Source organism: Podarcis erhardii (assembly GCF_964252035.2).
Source record: "Podarcis erhardii genome assembly, chromosome: 7".
Classification (NCBI taxonomy): domain Eukaryota; kingdom Metazoa; phylum Chordata; class Lepidosauria; order Squamata; family Lacertidae; genus Podarcis; species Podarcis erhardii.
This window is the reverse complement of record NC_138511.1, coordinates 77052798-77065859: the sequence shown is the minus strand read 5'-3', so window position 1 is coordinate 77065859 and position 13062 is coordinate 77052798.

Here is a 13062-nt window from a genome sequence, read left to right as displayed (position 1 = left end):
ATTATAGTCCTGCTGTTTTTTTAAAAAAACCCTGCAAAACAAAGCATACAAAAATGATGCCAACAATGACTCAGAAATTGCAGGACACGGAGAGTACAAAATGAACGAAGGAGAAATATCTTGCCCTGCCTTCTCTGGAAGAAAAGTGAGTGCTGGGGAGAGAGTAATAAAACCTTCTGTCCACCTGTCAATGTGTATTGGAATGCTTTGCGACAGCGCAGCCTGTGTGACGATTCCAATGGCCCTTTCCGCCGCTTGCTGCCCGGCACAAACCAAGCTGCGCAATCCTCTGGCCGCAAGAATGAGACGGTTGCCTCCTCTATAAATAAATAGCCGCTCACTGTCGAACCAGCTGGTGGTGCTCATTCTGCAGGCAGGCCTGCTGGCTGTGCGATGTCATGGTGCCAGTGCGGTTGCAAGATCCGCAGAGAGGAGCTTTCTTTGTTGGAAAGGTGTGAGGAGGATGAGTCAGTGCAAGAAATCACACGGCAACAGTGACATCAGCTGGCCGGAAAGGGACAGGGATGACACCGTCCAAGCATAAAAGCAGTACAAATGACGCAGCCTAAGCAAACCTGGATATCTATTTCTTTTGGAAGCAGGTCATGGGTCCATCTATTAAAACTGGCAGCAACTTTCTAGGGACTCAGGCAGAGTTGTCTTCCATCACTAGAGATGTCAAGGGTTAGGAATGTCTGCATGCATGCTATAGCATGTGCTCTTCAAGGGAGGGGCTCACCCATGAGACAGGCTGAGGTAGCCACCTCGGGCGGCAGAACCCCAAGACACAGCACCGTACTCCCCAACATTTCTCCGATGAAAATAGGGACATCCTTTAAAAAAAAAAAGTAAATTTTATTAGTATTTTCCACACAACAACAACAAAATGGAAAATAACAATACACAAAACACAAAAACAAGCTTATGAAAAACAAACCCAAATCTTACAAATTATTAATATAAACACTAAAAAGGAAAACAAACATTGACTTCCACCAACCCCACAGCACCTCCTTTACCTCTCATTGTATCTTCCTGTTTTCCTGTTTTCCTTATCATCTCTATCCTAGCATCTAGATATAAATCCCTCTTTCTTCTCCTTTCACTTCACAAGGTTATTCCAGACTCAGCCAGATTTCTGTCCTCGATCCTTGGCATTAAGGTATTCGTTTAGGTACTCCCATTCCTTTTTCACTTCACTTTTGGGTTTTTGTCTTATTATATCTGTCAATTTGGCTAATTCTAAACATTCTGAAAGCTTGCATAACCATCCTATTTGATAATAATTATAATAATATCCCGCCTATCTGACTGGGTTGCCCCAGCCACTCTGAGAAGCTTCCAACATACCGTATATAGAAACATAATAAAACATTAAACATGCAAAAAGTTTCTTATACAGGGCTGCCTTCAGGTGTCTTCTAAAGGTTGTATAGTTACTTATCTCCTTGGCTTGGGGGTCGCATAACTCCATACCCTCCACCATTTCTCCAATTGAAACAGGGATGTCCTAAGGAAAAGCGGGACATTCCAGGGTCAAATCAGAAACCGGGACGGCTTCTGTAAATTATTCTGTAAATTATTCTGTAAATTATTCTGTAAATCCGGGACCGTCCCTGGAAAATAGGGATGGTCGGCAGCACCCCTGTGGGCACCCAGCAGGCCCTGCCACCTCTGCCAATGGTGAAGAACTCTCAAGATCTCACTGAAATCTCAAGAGAGCTTGTGCACTTGCAGGTTCTCGACTGAACCCCCAGCCCCTGTTTTGCGAGTGCCGCCAAAAACACAAGTAAGGGAGACTGTGGTGGTGGGGCAGCACCCTCACATGTTGCCTCGGGCAATGAAACAGGATGGGCCACTTCAGTGCTCTACCATTTACTAGGGACCTTCCATGTCTCTGGTATAATAATAATAATAATAATAATAATAATAATAATAATAATAAAATTTATTTATACCCCGCCCAGCCCGGCCAGAGCCGGGCTCAGGGCAGCTGACACCAGTAAAATTACAGTAAAAAACCCCACCAATTTAAAATACAGGTTAAAATGCAATTTAAAATGCAGCCTCATTTTAAAAGTAGCCTATAGATCAAAACCATAAGGGGAGGGAAAACATAAGGGTCAGACTGAGTCCAAAGCAAAGGCCTGGCGGAGCAGCTCTGTCTTGCAGGCCCTGCGGAAAGATGTCAAGTCCTGCAGGGCCCTAGTCTCTTGTGACAGAGCGTTCCACCAAATCGGGGCCAGTACTGAAAAGGCCCTGGCCCTAGTATGGATGTGTGGTCATTTTCTCCAGAGGCTCTCTCTGCGGTGCTTCAGGGGAATGCAAGGGGTCATTGAGCTGCAAAGGGAAAGGTGCATGTGCGAATGCTCATTGCCCAGAACTTCATTCAAGCCAGGGCTGTTTCGCAGGGTTACCAGCTGCACACAGAGACTCAACAAATGTATAGCTTACATTCTTATAGAGAACCTGCAACCCTTCGGATGCCGCCTCTTTCTGAGCACTTGAACTCAGGGGCATCCAATGGAATGTTGGGAGAGTCAGAACAGATACAATACTTTTTCATGCATTGTTGAACTATAGAACTCACTCCCACTGGAAGCAGCGGTGGCCACCAATTAGGATGGCTTCAAAAGAAAGTTCATGGAGGGAAAAGCTACCAGTGGCTACTAACCTTGATGGCTATACTCTGCCTCCATGGCTGGAGTCAGAAATGCTTCTGAATACCAGTTACTGGAAACCGCAAAAGGGGAATAGTTTCTTGCACTCGGGTTCTTCTTGAGAGTTTCCCACAGGTTGCTGGACTAGGTTGGGCCACTGGGTGCAACTGGGACAGAAGTACTGCCCTTATCTAGGACTAAGACTGACGGACTGTTGTTGCCACAACACCAGAGCTCCATTTGCCTTTAATAGCCTAGCCTACAGAGAATTTTAATGGAAACAGGAGCAGAAATTGCTGAAGTTTACTTATCAGCCCTGTGTCCGGAATGGCAATCAATCTTCTGACTGCAACTGGCATTCGCTGCTGTTGCTTTCAGTCCACAATTGATACTTAATAGATTGCATACTTTCCCGATCACATTGTGTTTCCTTTGCATGGAAACGTATGGGGGGAAATAATGCAACAACAACATATGTTACATGATTATGTCACAGTGGACCGCAAAATAAATAACGTAGCTTTTTGGCAGAAGATGAACTGCAGTGGAACGGAAGCGGCGCTGCATGCAAAGAACACAGAGTAGACCAAAAAACAATACACCCCTACTTACAAGTGGCAAGAGCCTTAAATGGCAAGGACTAGTCTGGATAGTTAGCCTTGGTGAAGACTTGACGTTTCCATCCCCAAAAAAGTTTTTGATTTGAGTTTCCATTGAAATAAGGCTGTATTTTAATATTTTAATGTTGTATTTTAATCTTGTTTTTAAGTTGTATTCCAATCAATTTGTTTTTATATCAGGTGTTAGCCGCCCTGAGTCCAGTCTTGGCTGGGGAGGGCGGGGCATAAATAAAATTATTTATTATTATTATTATTATTATTACTACTACTACCACCAGTGGATAGGAAGAGTTGTGGGGAATAAAGTTAAACCACATCACCTGTAGTAGGCACTCAGTAGGCAAGCTGCTCACTTGCACAATGAACATATTTGAAAATGCCTAATTTAGACATGCATATAAAATATTTAACAAACGTAAGGTGTAAAGGCAAACCTTCGAGAGCGGCAGTAGAACATTTAATCCACTTTTGTTGCCAAGAGTTGGTAATAAAATGATGGCACCTTCAATCGCACCAGCTTTTTAAGTGAATAACTTGTATGTTCAAAGCATTTCTCTCTCTCTTCCTGTGGCCCTGGGTACCGCAACCTGAGATCTTTTTGCAGCAAGATGTGCTTAATTAAGAACAAACTGAAAGTCTATACCCACTTACCTGGGAATGTGCCTCGCTGGGGATCAGGGAGTATTTGATTTGGTTCACATTTAAAGGTGAATCTATCTCATTTGCACTTCCTGAAACAATATGCCGCCTGAAACAAAGCCTTCCTTTGATATTCACAAATTTTTCCATGCAGTTTTTCAGCCAAAGTGTGCCTAGCGCTGCATATATTGGGGAGAGTAACATACAGAAGTGCCTTAGATTAAGGAAAATATAAATATCAGAGCAGACATATATATATCAGATTGCACTCTAACAGTGCAAGCCTGTTCTTCTTTGCTCAGAAGTTACGTAAGTCTCCTTGTGTTCAGTGGGGCTTGCTGCCAGGTAATTGTGTTGAGAGTTGCTGCCTTAGGCTTCAGTCCTAAGTACACTTCCCTGGGAGGAAGCCTCATTGTACACAGCAAGGCTACCTTCAGAACAAACATGTGCAGGATCGTCCTGTAAGTCTGCACAGCAGCCCCTTCACTCCATTTTAAGAACATCACAAACTGCAGATTGGCTTCTCTCTCCACCACCATTACATCCATTTTTACACTTCATTGATACAAGGCCAGGAGGCCCCAGCAGGTGGCACTATTCACCAGCCTATGATGCCTTGAGCTCAGCTGTAGTGACTGCTGCCAGATCTCTCTCTCTCTCTCTCTCTCTCTCTCTCTCTCTCTCTCTCTCTCTCTCTCTCTCTCTCTCTCTCTCTCCTGTGTGCCTCAAGCATGTTTGCCAATGCATGAATCTTTCATACAGAGAGCATGTGGGAGAACATTCTGTGGCAGGGGTCAGGAATTGCCTGGGGATCTGTGCTCCAGACACAGAACATGCTTCAGGGCCTGACTTCTGTCTAGGTATTTATTTATGTGAAGGCCAGGGACACCTTAACTTCACTTTTCTGCTAATGTGCGTTCAGTTTGCTGAACCAGTTTGGAATGTCAGCCATTCCCTGAAACATGGAAAGTGCTAATGGACAAGAGTGCCTCTGATCGTCTGCAAAGTGTGATTCTGTAATCACAAATGGCCTGTGCACCTGCTTATTATTATTTTTTAATAGTTTAATAGTTTTTAATTGTTCCTGTGCTTTTAACAGTGGCTTGACACACAGAAGCCCACCTGCTATAGAATCTCCTAGGATGAGGATAGGAAAAAGCTTCAGCCAAAGAGGAAAGGCAACCATCTAATCAGATCCAAATGTTCCTTTTTTCCAGGGACGTCCCTGATTTAGAGAAGCCGTCCTGGTTTCTGATTTGATATCGGAATGTCCCACTCTTCCTTAGGTAAAGGTAAAGGGACCCCTGACCATTAGGTCCAGTCGTGGCCGACTCTGGGGTTGCGGCGCTCATCTCGCTTTACAGGCTGAGGGAGCTGGCGTACAGCTTCCGGGTCATGTGGCCAGCATGACTAAGCCGCTTCTGGCGAACCAGAGCAGCGCACGGAAATGCCGTTTACCTTCCCGCCGGATTGGTACCTATTTATCTACTTGCACTTTGATGTGCTTTCGAACTGCTAGGTTGGCAGGAGCAGGGACCGAGCAACACTTTTCCTTAGGACGTCCCTATTTACATTGGAGAAATGTTGGAGGTTATGGAGTTATCTGACCCCCGAGCCATCTGAAGTCAATCCTGTATAGGGAAGTTTTGTTTAATGTTTGATGTTTTATGATGTTTTTATATATGTTGGAAGCTGCCCAGAGTAGCTGGTGCAACCCAATCAGATGTGTGGGGTATAAACATGAAAATTATCATTATGGAATGGGACGTCCCTATTTTCATCAGAGAAATGTTGGAGGGTATGTGTAATGGGTTTCTGCTGGTTGGAAGGAGGCCTCTTGTTGAGGTGTGGACCTCATCAGGTACCCAACATTGCCAACTTCAGCATCAGCCTGGGTCTTAGTTCTGGCCCTACGGTCGTCTGCTGCTGCACCAGCCCAAAGTGCCGCCTTATAGCTGATTCTCCAATGAAAGTTTGAACTTCCTCCATTGAAGATCAAAGGGTTGAAGGGCGGGATTTGTTTGGCTTGTGCATTCTTGGCCTCGAGCAATCGGAACAGATTAGAGATTCTGCTGGTTTACTGGCCACTTTGCTGCCCAGCAGTCTCCCTGCCTGAGCTGACAGAGCTGGTCTCAGAGGCTGTGTTGAGGGCTGCTGGTTCAAATCCCTACTTGGCTATGAAGCTCACTTGGGTGGGTAACATTGGGCCAGCCTCTGCCTCTCAACCTAAGCTACCTCACAGGGTTGTGTGGATTAAATGAGGAGATGAAGAACCATGTATGCTACCTTGAGTTTCTTGGAATAAAAGGTGGGATATGTTTCAAAAACAAATGAATGAACTTCTGGCTCCATTTGCGCATACACACACACACACACACATATATAGGTGGGATGTGGGTGGTGCTGTGGGTTAAACCACAGCGCCAAGGACTTGCAGATCAGAAGGTCGGCGGTTCGAATTCCTGTGACGGGGTGAGCTCCCGTTGCCCGGTCCCTGCTCCTGCCAACCTAGCAGTTTGAAAGCACGTCAAAGTGCAAGTAGATAAATAGGTACCACTCCAGCGGGAAGGTAAACGGCGTTTCCATGCGCTGCTCTGGTTTGCCAGAAGCAGCTTAGTAATGCTGGCCACATGACCCAGAAGCTGTACACTGGCTCCCTTGGCCAAGAAAGCGAGATGAGCGTCACAACCCCAGAGTCGTCCACGACTGGACCTAATGGTCAGGGGTCCCTTTACCTTTTTACACACATACATTTACATACATACACATACATGTATAGATATCTGTGCAGGCATGCATATATGCACAGATATCCATACACTTTCTTCTTTGCATGCATTTATCCCAATGCACACTCTTTTGTGCACAACTTTTCAAAGTCTATGCATTTTTCTGCAAGCAACATAGATTTCTGTATGTTATTTTGCAGCCACTTTTCACCAGTATACATATTTTATATGTCCTTTGGTAGAAGAACTGCATTACGCAAGTGGGATAAGTGGAAATTTCCTAGCAGAGCTGCATTTAGGTTGCATCTGTTGTTTCTGGGGAAGTGTGAATTTCCTAACGAATTCCTCTTCCATCCCTTAGTCTCAGGTGATGGGAGATGACAGTCCCCAAACTGCCTCTGCACCATTGCCTCCAAATCCAGACTCTGGATTTCTCCTGCTTCTGCATTTCAGAGAACCTTGCACCCAACTACCTGAAGTCTTCCACTCCTATTTTTCCGTTCCCCAGTGTTTCTTCCTTCTTGTCACTCCGGGGGAAATGCCATCTCTCTGGGGAGAAGGGAGAACAGTTTTATCCAACGGCCACTATAGTTCTCAGGGTGGTTCTTTCCTCTCCTTTTTTTATTTGATCACTTATTCATGAAGGCATTAAAGCTGATGTACGACTCGCTTGGGATCCCCTCCTCCATTCCCCAAACAAAATCAAAAGCGCGTCACTGGCAAATTTATTAGCCCTCTGTGAAGTCCCCGGAACTAGCCTCCGGGGAGCCGTAGTCGCAGCGTGCGTTTGACTGCCTCCTAACACAATAGTAAACTGGAAAATCTGTATCGGCCTGCTTTTTCTGCAGAGATAGACAACCAAAGGGGTGAATTTTAAGATCTGACAATACCAAACAATGCAGTACTCCTTTATAATATAGCAGCACCCAGCCACTGGCTCAATGACTGGTTTTAAACAGACAGAAGTACTGTTTTTTTTTGGGGGGGGGGCGGGCAGGTGTGGAGGACTCCTTGGTCCTGAATGGGGTAACTGTGCCCCTGAAGGACCAGGTATGCAGCCTGGGAGTCATTCTGGACTCATAGCTGTCCATGGAGGCGCAGGTTAATTCTGTGTCCAGGGTAGCTGTCTACCAGCTTCATCTGGTACGCAGGCTGAGACCCTATCTGCCTGCAGACTGTCTCGCCAGAGTGGTACATGCTTTAGTTATCTCCCACTTGGACTACTGCAATGCTCTCTAAGTGGGGCTACCTTTGAAGGTGACCTGGAAACTACAACTAATCCAGAATGAATAAACTAGACTGGTGACTGGGAGTGGCCGCTGAGACCATATAACACTGGTCCTGAAAGACCGACATTGGCTCCCAGTACATTACCAAGCACAATTCAAAGTGTCAGTGCTGACCTTTAAAGCCCTAAACGGCCCCGGCCCAGTATACCTGAAAGAGTGTCTCCACCCCCATCGTTCAACCTGGACACTGAGGTCCAGCTCTGAGGGCCTTCTGGCAGTTCCCTCACTGTGAGAAGTGAGGTTACAGGGAACCAGGCAGAAGGCCTTCTCAGTAGTGGCACCTGCCCTGTGGAATGCCCTCTTATCAGATGTCAAGGAAATAAACAGCTGACTTTTAGAATACATCTGAAGGCAGCCCTGTTTAGGGAAGTTTTTAATGTTTTATCGTGTTTTTAATATTCTGTTGGGAGCCGCAAAGAGTGGCTGGGCAAACCAGGCCAGGTGGGCGGGGTATAAGTAACTAATAGTAGTAGTAGTAGTAGCAGTAATAATAATAATAATAATAATAATAATAATAATAATAATAATAATAATTTTTCACTGGGAGTCTTTTTTACTCCAGTTGGTTGCAAATTCGGCTGCCTTTCCGTGGTGGGTGGCCAGAGTCTTGTGACATGGGTGTCACAAGTGACACTGGCAGTGAGCATCTGTGCCACACCTGAACTGTGCAGGTGAGTCTATCAGCCTGGAAACACAGGTGGGGAACCTTTTTTTCACCCTGAGGGCCATATTCTGTTCTAGGCAATCTTCTGGGGGCTGTATGGCAGTTGTGGGTGAGGCCAGAAACAAAAGTGGGCACAATAATGGTAATTTTACTTTAGCACAGTAGGTGTGCTTCTGTGTGCACCTTCTACTCCACTCCAACAAGAAAGAGGCATTATCAGAGTTCAGTAGTATATTCTAGCTTCAGGCTTGGACCCAAGGTGGATCTACACACAGGGGGGGGGGGGAAACCCGCTGTAAATAAATCATAAATTAAATTGTTATAACCAAAGAAAAAGAAAAACACTGTGTAAATTCACATAGAAAAGTTTTGTGCTCTACAGCGCCATCTGGTGCTGCATGTTTATAATGCAGTTAAAACACTGTTTTTTGACTAATGTAGCTGAGTCCCCCAATGTAGCACTAAGTGACCATCCCTTCAGTGCAAGGACTTACCCTTGTGCAACAGAATTCCTTTGCCTCTCCCACTCCCACCCTCTCTAAATCTGTTCTGTTACCCCCCCCAACAATCCAGAGCAGATTTTGGAAGCATGCATGGGGCGTGGAGGTGGAGGAATTCCCATTACACAAGCACAAATCCTTGCACTGATTGGGTGATTACGCAGCACCACATTGTACACAAACCTCAATGAGGCATGTATAGCCTGGTGATAAGCAGATTTACTGCCAATAAGAAAATCCCACGAGTTCAGTAGGATTTACATCCTGGTAAGGATGCTTTGGAATTCAGTGTTATAGGTTTGGGGGTCAGTCTGGATGATGCCCAAGGGTCTCTTCCAAACCTGTGATCCTGCGAGGTTAGAATCTATAACCGCAAACCTGCTGAACCAGCTCCCTTGTTCAGGTAACAGCCTTAACTGGTTAGTGAAGTGCTGCCATTTACATGTCCAAAGAGGTTGCCCTGTTGCCATAGAGACAAATGGGGTGGGGAGGGCTATTGCCAGCTCATTTGGTTGGATGCTGTGTCATCCTGCAAGGGAGAAAAATAGGCCAAGGAGGACTGTGTGTGAGAGAGTTTTGGGTTGATGCTAGAAGCTGAGGACAGAGAGGCTTATTTGCAACTCAAAGCTATGGCTTGGGGATCTTCCTGGGAACCTTATGGAGGAGGCGAGATCTGTTGTAGGGTTGATGCCGTGAGCCCCTCCATCCTGTACTCAGGTTGTATATATGTGTACATAAAACCATATATCCTAAAGACACCACAGTCTCTGTTGAGCTTCTGCCCAAGGAAAACAGACTCTGGGTAAGCGCTGGAACCACTGTTACCCCTCACCGCTCAGAGACTGGGGTTTTGTGCAACATCAGTTTGAAAGGCACATCGCTGGAGAACAACAATAGCAGTTCCGCCCCAGCCAGCCAGCCACTTCTGCCCTCTGCCTCCTTCTGCATGGTGGGCATCACTCCTTTGGAAGTCAGGTGGGCTTTTGCCAAATGCCAGACATCCCTTGCAAAGACAGAGGGGTGCCACGGACCACACCCCCCCTCTGCTTTTCCAGCCAGGTAATGAGTCCCTGACCGTGGGTACCTCTTCTTCAGTGGTGCTCAATGAAACTGATAGGGCAAAAAGCAGGGAGCCCAACAGTAGGTGGCGCCAGAGTCAATGCAAGGCAGTGATAGCAATGTTCCCCTTTTTGTCCCATATCCTCCTCCTGGCCAGCATCTACAAGGGCAACACCAAGAGGAAGGAAGAGGAAGGTGACAGGCAGAGTCACCCCCTAACCCCCCTTGGTTGCAAGTAGGAAGGCAGGCAGTTGGGGGCTGTGTGAGAATAGAGTGAGGTTGGTGGGACACTGCCCCGTCTGCCCCAAATGTGGACCAGCCTCCACTGATCCTCTCTCCTTCCTGCCAACCCATCAGCCGGCCTCTCTTTATTTCCCAACCTTCGACACCAATTTCACAGCAAGCTGGTTCCATCATTCCCAGACTTTCTGTGCCTGTTAATCATCCCTCTTCCACGTCAACCCCTAGCCCACCAAAAAAAAAAGGGGGGGAACCCTCTCTGCTTCTTGTCTCAGTCCAGGCTGCCTTGATCACTAGGGAGACACCTAAAGCCGGTCTGCTTGTCTTCGCTATCTGCATTTGCGAACTTTTATCAGTCTGTATCTGTTTTATCCGTTGCTGGCAATCTGCAGGGCTATCATTTAGGTAGAAAAGATAAGAGCGGGCAGTGCTGGATTAGACATGATTCGATTAGAATAGCTTCATTAGATTGAGAGACTTAGATGAGTAAAGATAGATAGACCAGCAGACAGACGGACAGGCAGACAGGCAGACCTCGAGGCTGTTAAACTGAAATGATGGAATGCCACCCTCACACAATTCTTCATCTGGGGTATGGAGCAAACACCAACCGACTTTGTACAACTCCCATCCATTTAGGCTGACCATGTGTCCTATTTTACAGAGGACAGCCCCCTGTTTGAATACATCTTCTGCCTGAAGGACTTCTTGGTCCAAGTCTGGTTTAAAGATGGTGGACGGAGCCCTAAGAAGGGGGTGCTGTTGTGAGTAAAGCAACAAGGCTTGCAATACTCTATTTGAACCAGTTGGAGGCAATAGAGAGAAAGGCAACTTGTTCCTCCTCCTCACTGGTTCCTTCTCTTCTTCCTGATAAAGTGGGATGCAGGTGGCGCTGTGGTCTAAACCACTGAGCCTCTTGGGCTTGCCTATCAGAAGGTCGGCTGTTCTAATCCCCTTAATGGGATGAGCTCCCATTGCTCTGTCCTAGCTCCTGCCAACCTAGCAGTTTGAAAGTATACCAGTGCAAGTAGATAAATAGATACCACTGCGGTGGGAAGGAAAATGGTGTTTCCATGTGCTCTGGCACTCTCATGGTGTCCTGTTGTGCCAGAGGTAGTTTAGTCATGCTGGCTACATGACCCGGAAAGCTGTCTGCGGACAAACGCCAGCTCCCTCGGCCTGAAAGCGAGATGAGCGCCGCAACCCCATAGTTGCCTTGGACTGGACTTAACCCTCCAGGGTTCCTTTACCTTTACCCCCTGATACAGTAGATCACTTCCTTTTAGGCTTTGCTTCTTGCTTTTTCATCAAGTTAGTTAAGGATAGAGTAAGCATGCGGCCATGTTAACCCCTTGACTCCATTTCTGGCCGCATATTAAGCCTGTGCTCTGAACGGCTTTGTTTGCCATGAGTCATGAACCTCAAGTTTTCTTTATCCTTTCAACCAGCTGCCTCGCCAGACTCTTTCTTTCAACAGACCACTGCAATTTTCCAAATTCCATCAAAAACAAGCACCTGAGCAGCAGACCAAGAAGACACACAAGTCACCTGGGCACTGTCTTCCCCATGATGGTGAGATGCATTGTATTTCGATTGAGATGATAGAATGATAGAGATGCATTGTATTTCGATTGAGATGATAGAATGTGAAAAAGCTGGTGTGATGCCCTCCAGATGTTCTTGCACCACAACGTCCACAATCCCTCGCCAGTATTGCTAATGGCCATGTTTGATGGGGCTTGTAGTTCAACAACATCTGGATTGGGGCTTCCAGAAACACTCGAACCAAGGCTGTTTTTTGAGACGTTGCACTCAAGAGCTTAATCCCTGGATTCCCCAGAATCAGGCAGGTCAGGAATGGGGCTATGGCAGAATCTAGCTGGGTCACAGCAGAACCTGGAGTTTACTGGCTTCTTAGATATCAGTAATGGGTATTCCTGAAGAACGTGGTTTTACAGGGGTTGTAGCTCAGCAGTGGAGTGTCTGCTTTGTATTCAGAAAGTCTCTGGTTTAATCCCCAATATATCCAAGTAGGGTTGGGAATGTCTCCCAGAGAGTCACTATTAGTCATTGCAGACATTAATGAGCTAGGTGGTTCAATGGTTTTCCTTAGCTTCCTGTGTTCCTACCTGCTAGACAAGTAAAGCACTGGTATATTGGCAACCCTGATGGAAAGAGTATGGCATTATGTCTATGGAATATTCTCCTTTGAGACCTAGAGTTGACCATGCTGGTTTTCTGATTCCCCCTTTTATCTCTGTGATTCCTGGGTTCATAAATCGGCCCACCAAAGCTCAATAAGAATGGGCACAACAAGTTGATACAGCATGTCTGGAGTGAGGGTTGGAACGAAGGCAGACTCTAGAGAAAGGTTCTCCATGGCTCAGAAGAAGGTTCCGGAAAGCAGCAGGCTAGCATTGGCAAGCGTTCCATTAGGTGTCTCCAACCTCGCAGCATTTTGCAGGTGGGATTCAAGCACATTGCATGACTTTGGTTTTGCAGAACTGAAGTGGTTTTACCCACTTGATTCACACACACACAAATACATGCACGACATTTTGCTGTTTGGAAAGTGATGGGGAAATCCCCTGAAAAGTGCAGGATGGGTGGATGATTAACTGGAAGACGTGTGGACACCTAGTACAGCGGTACCTCGGGTTAA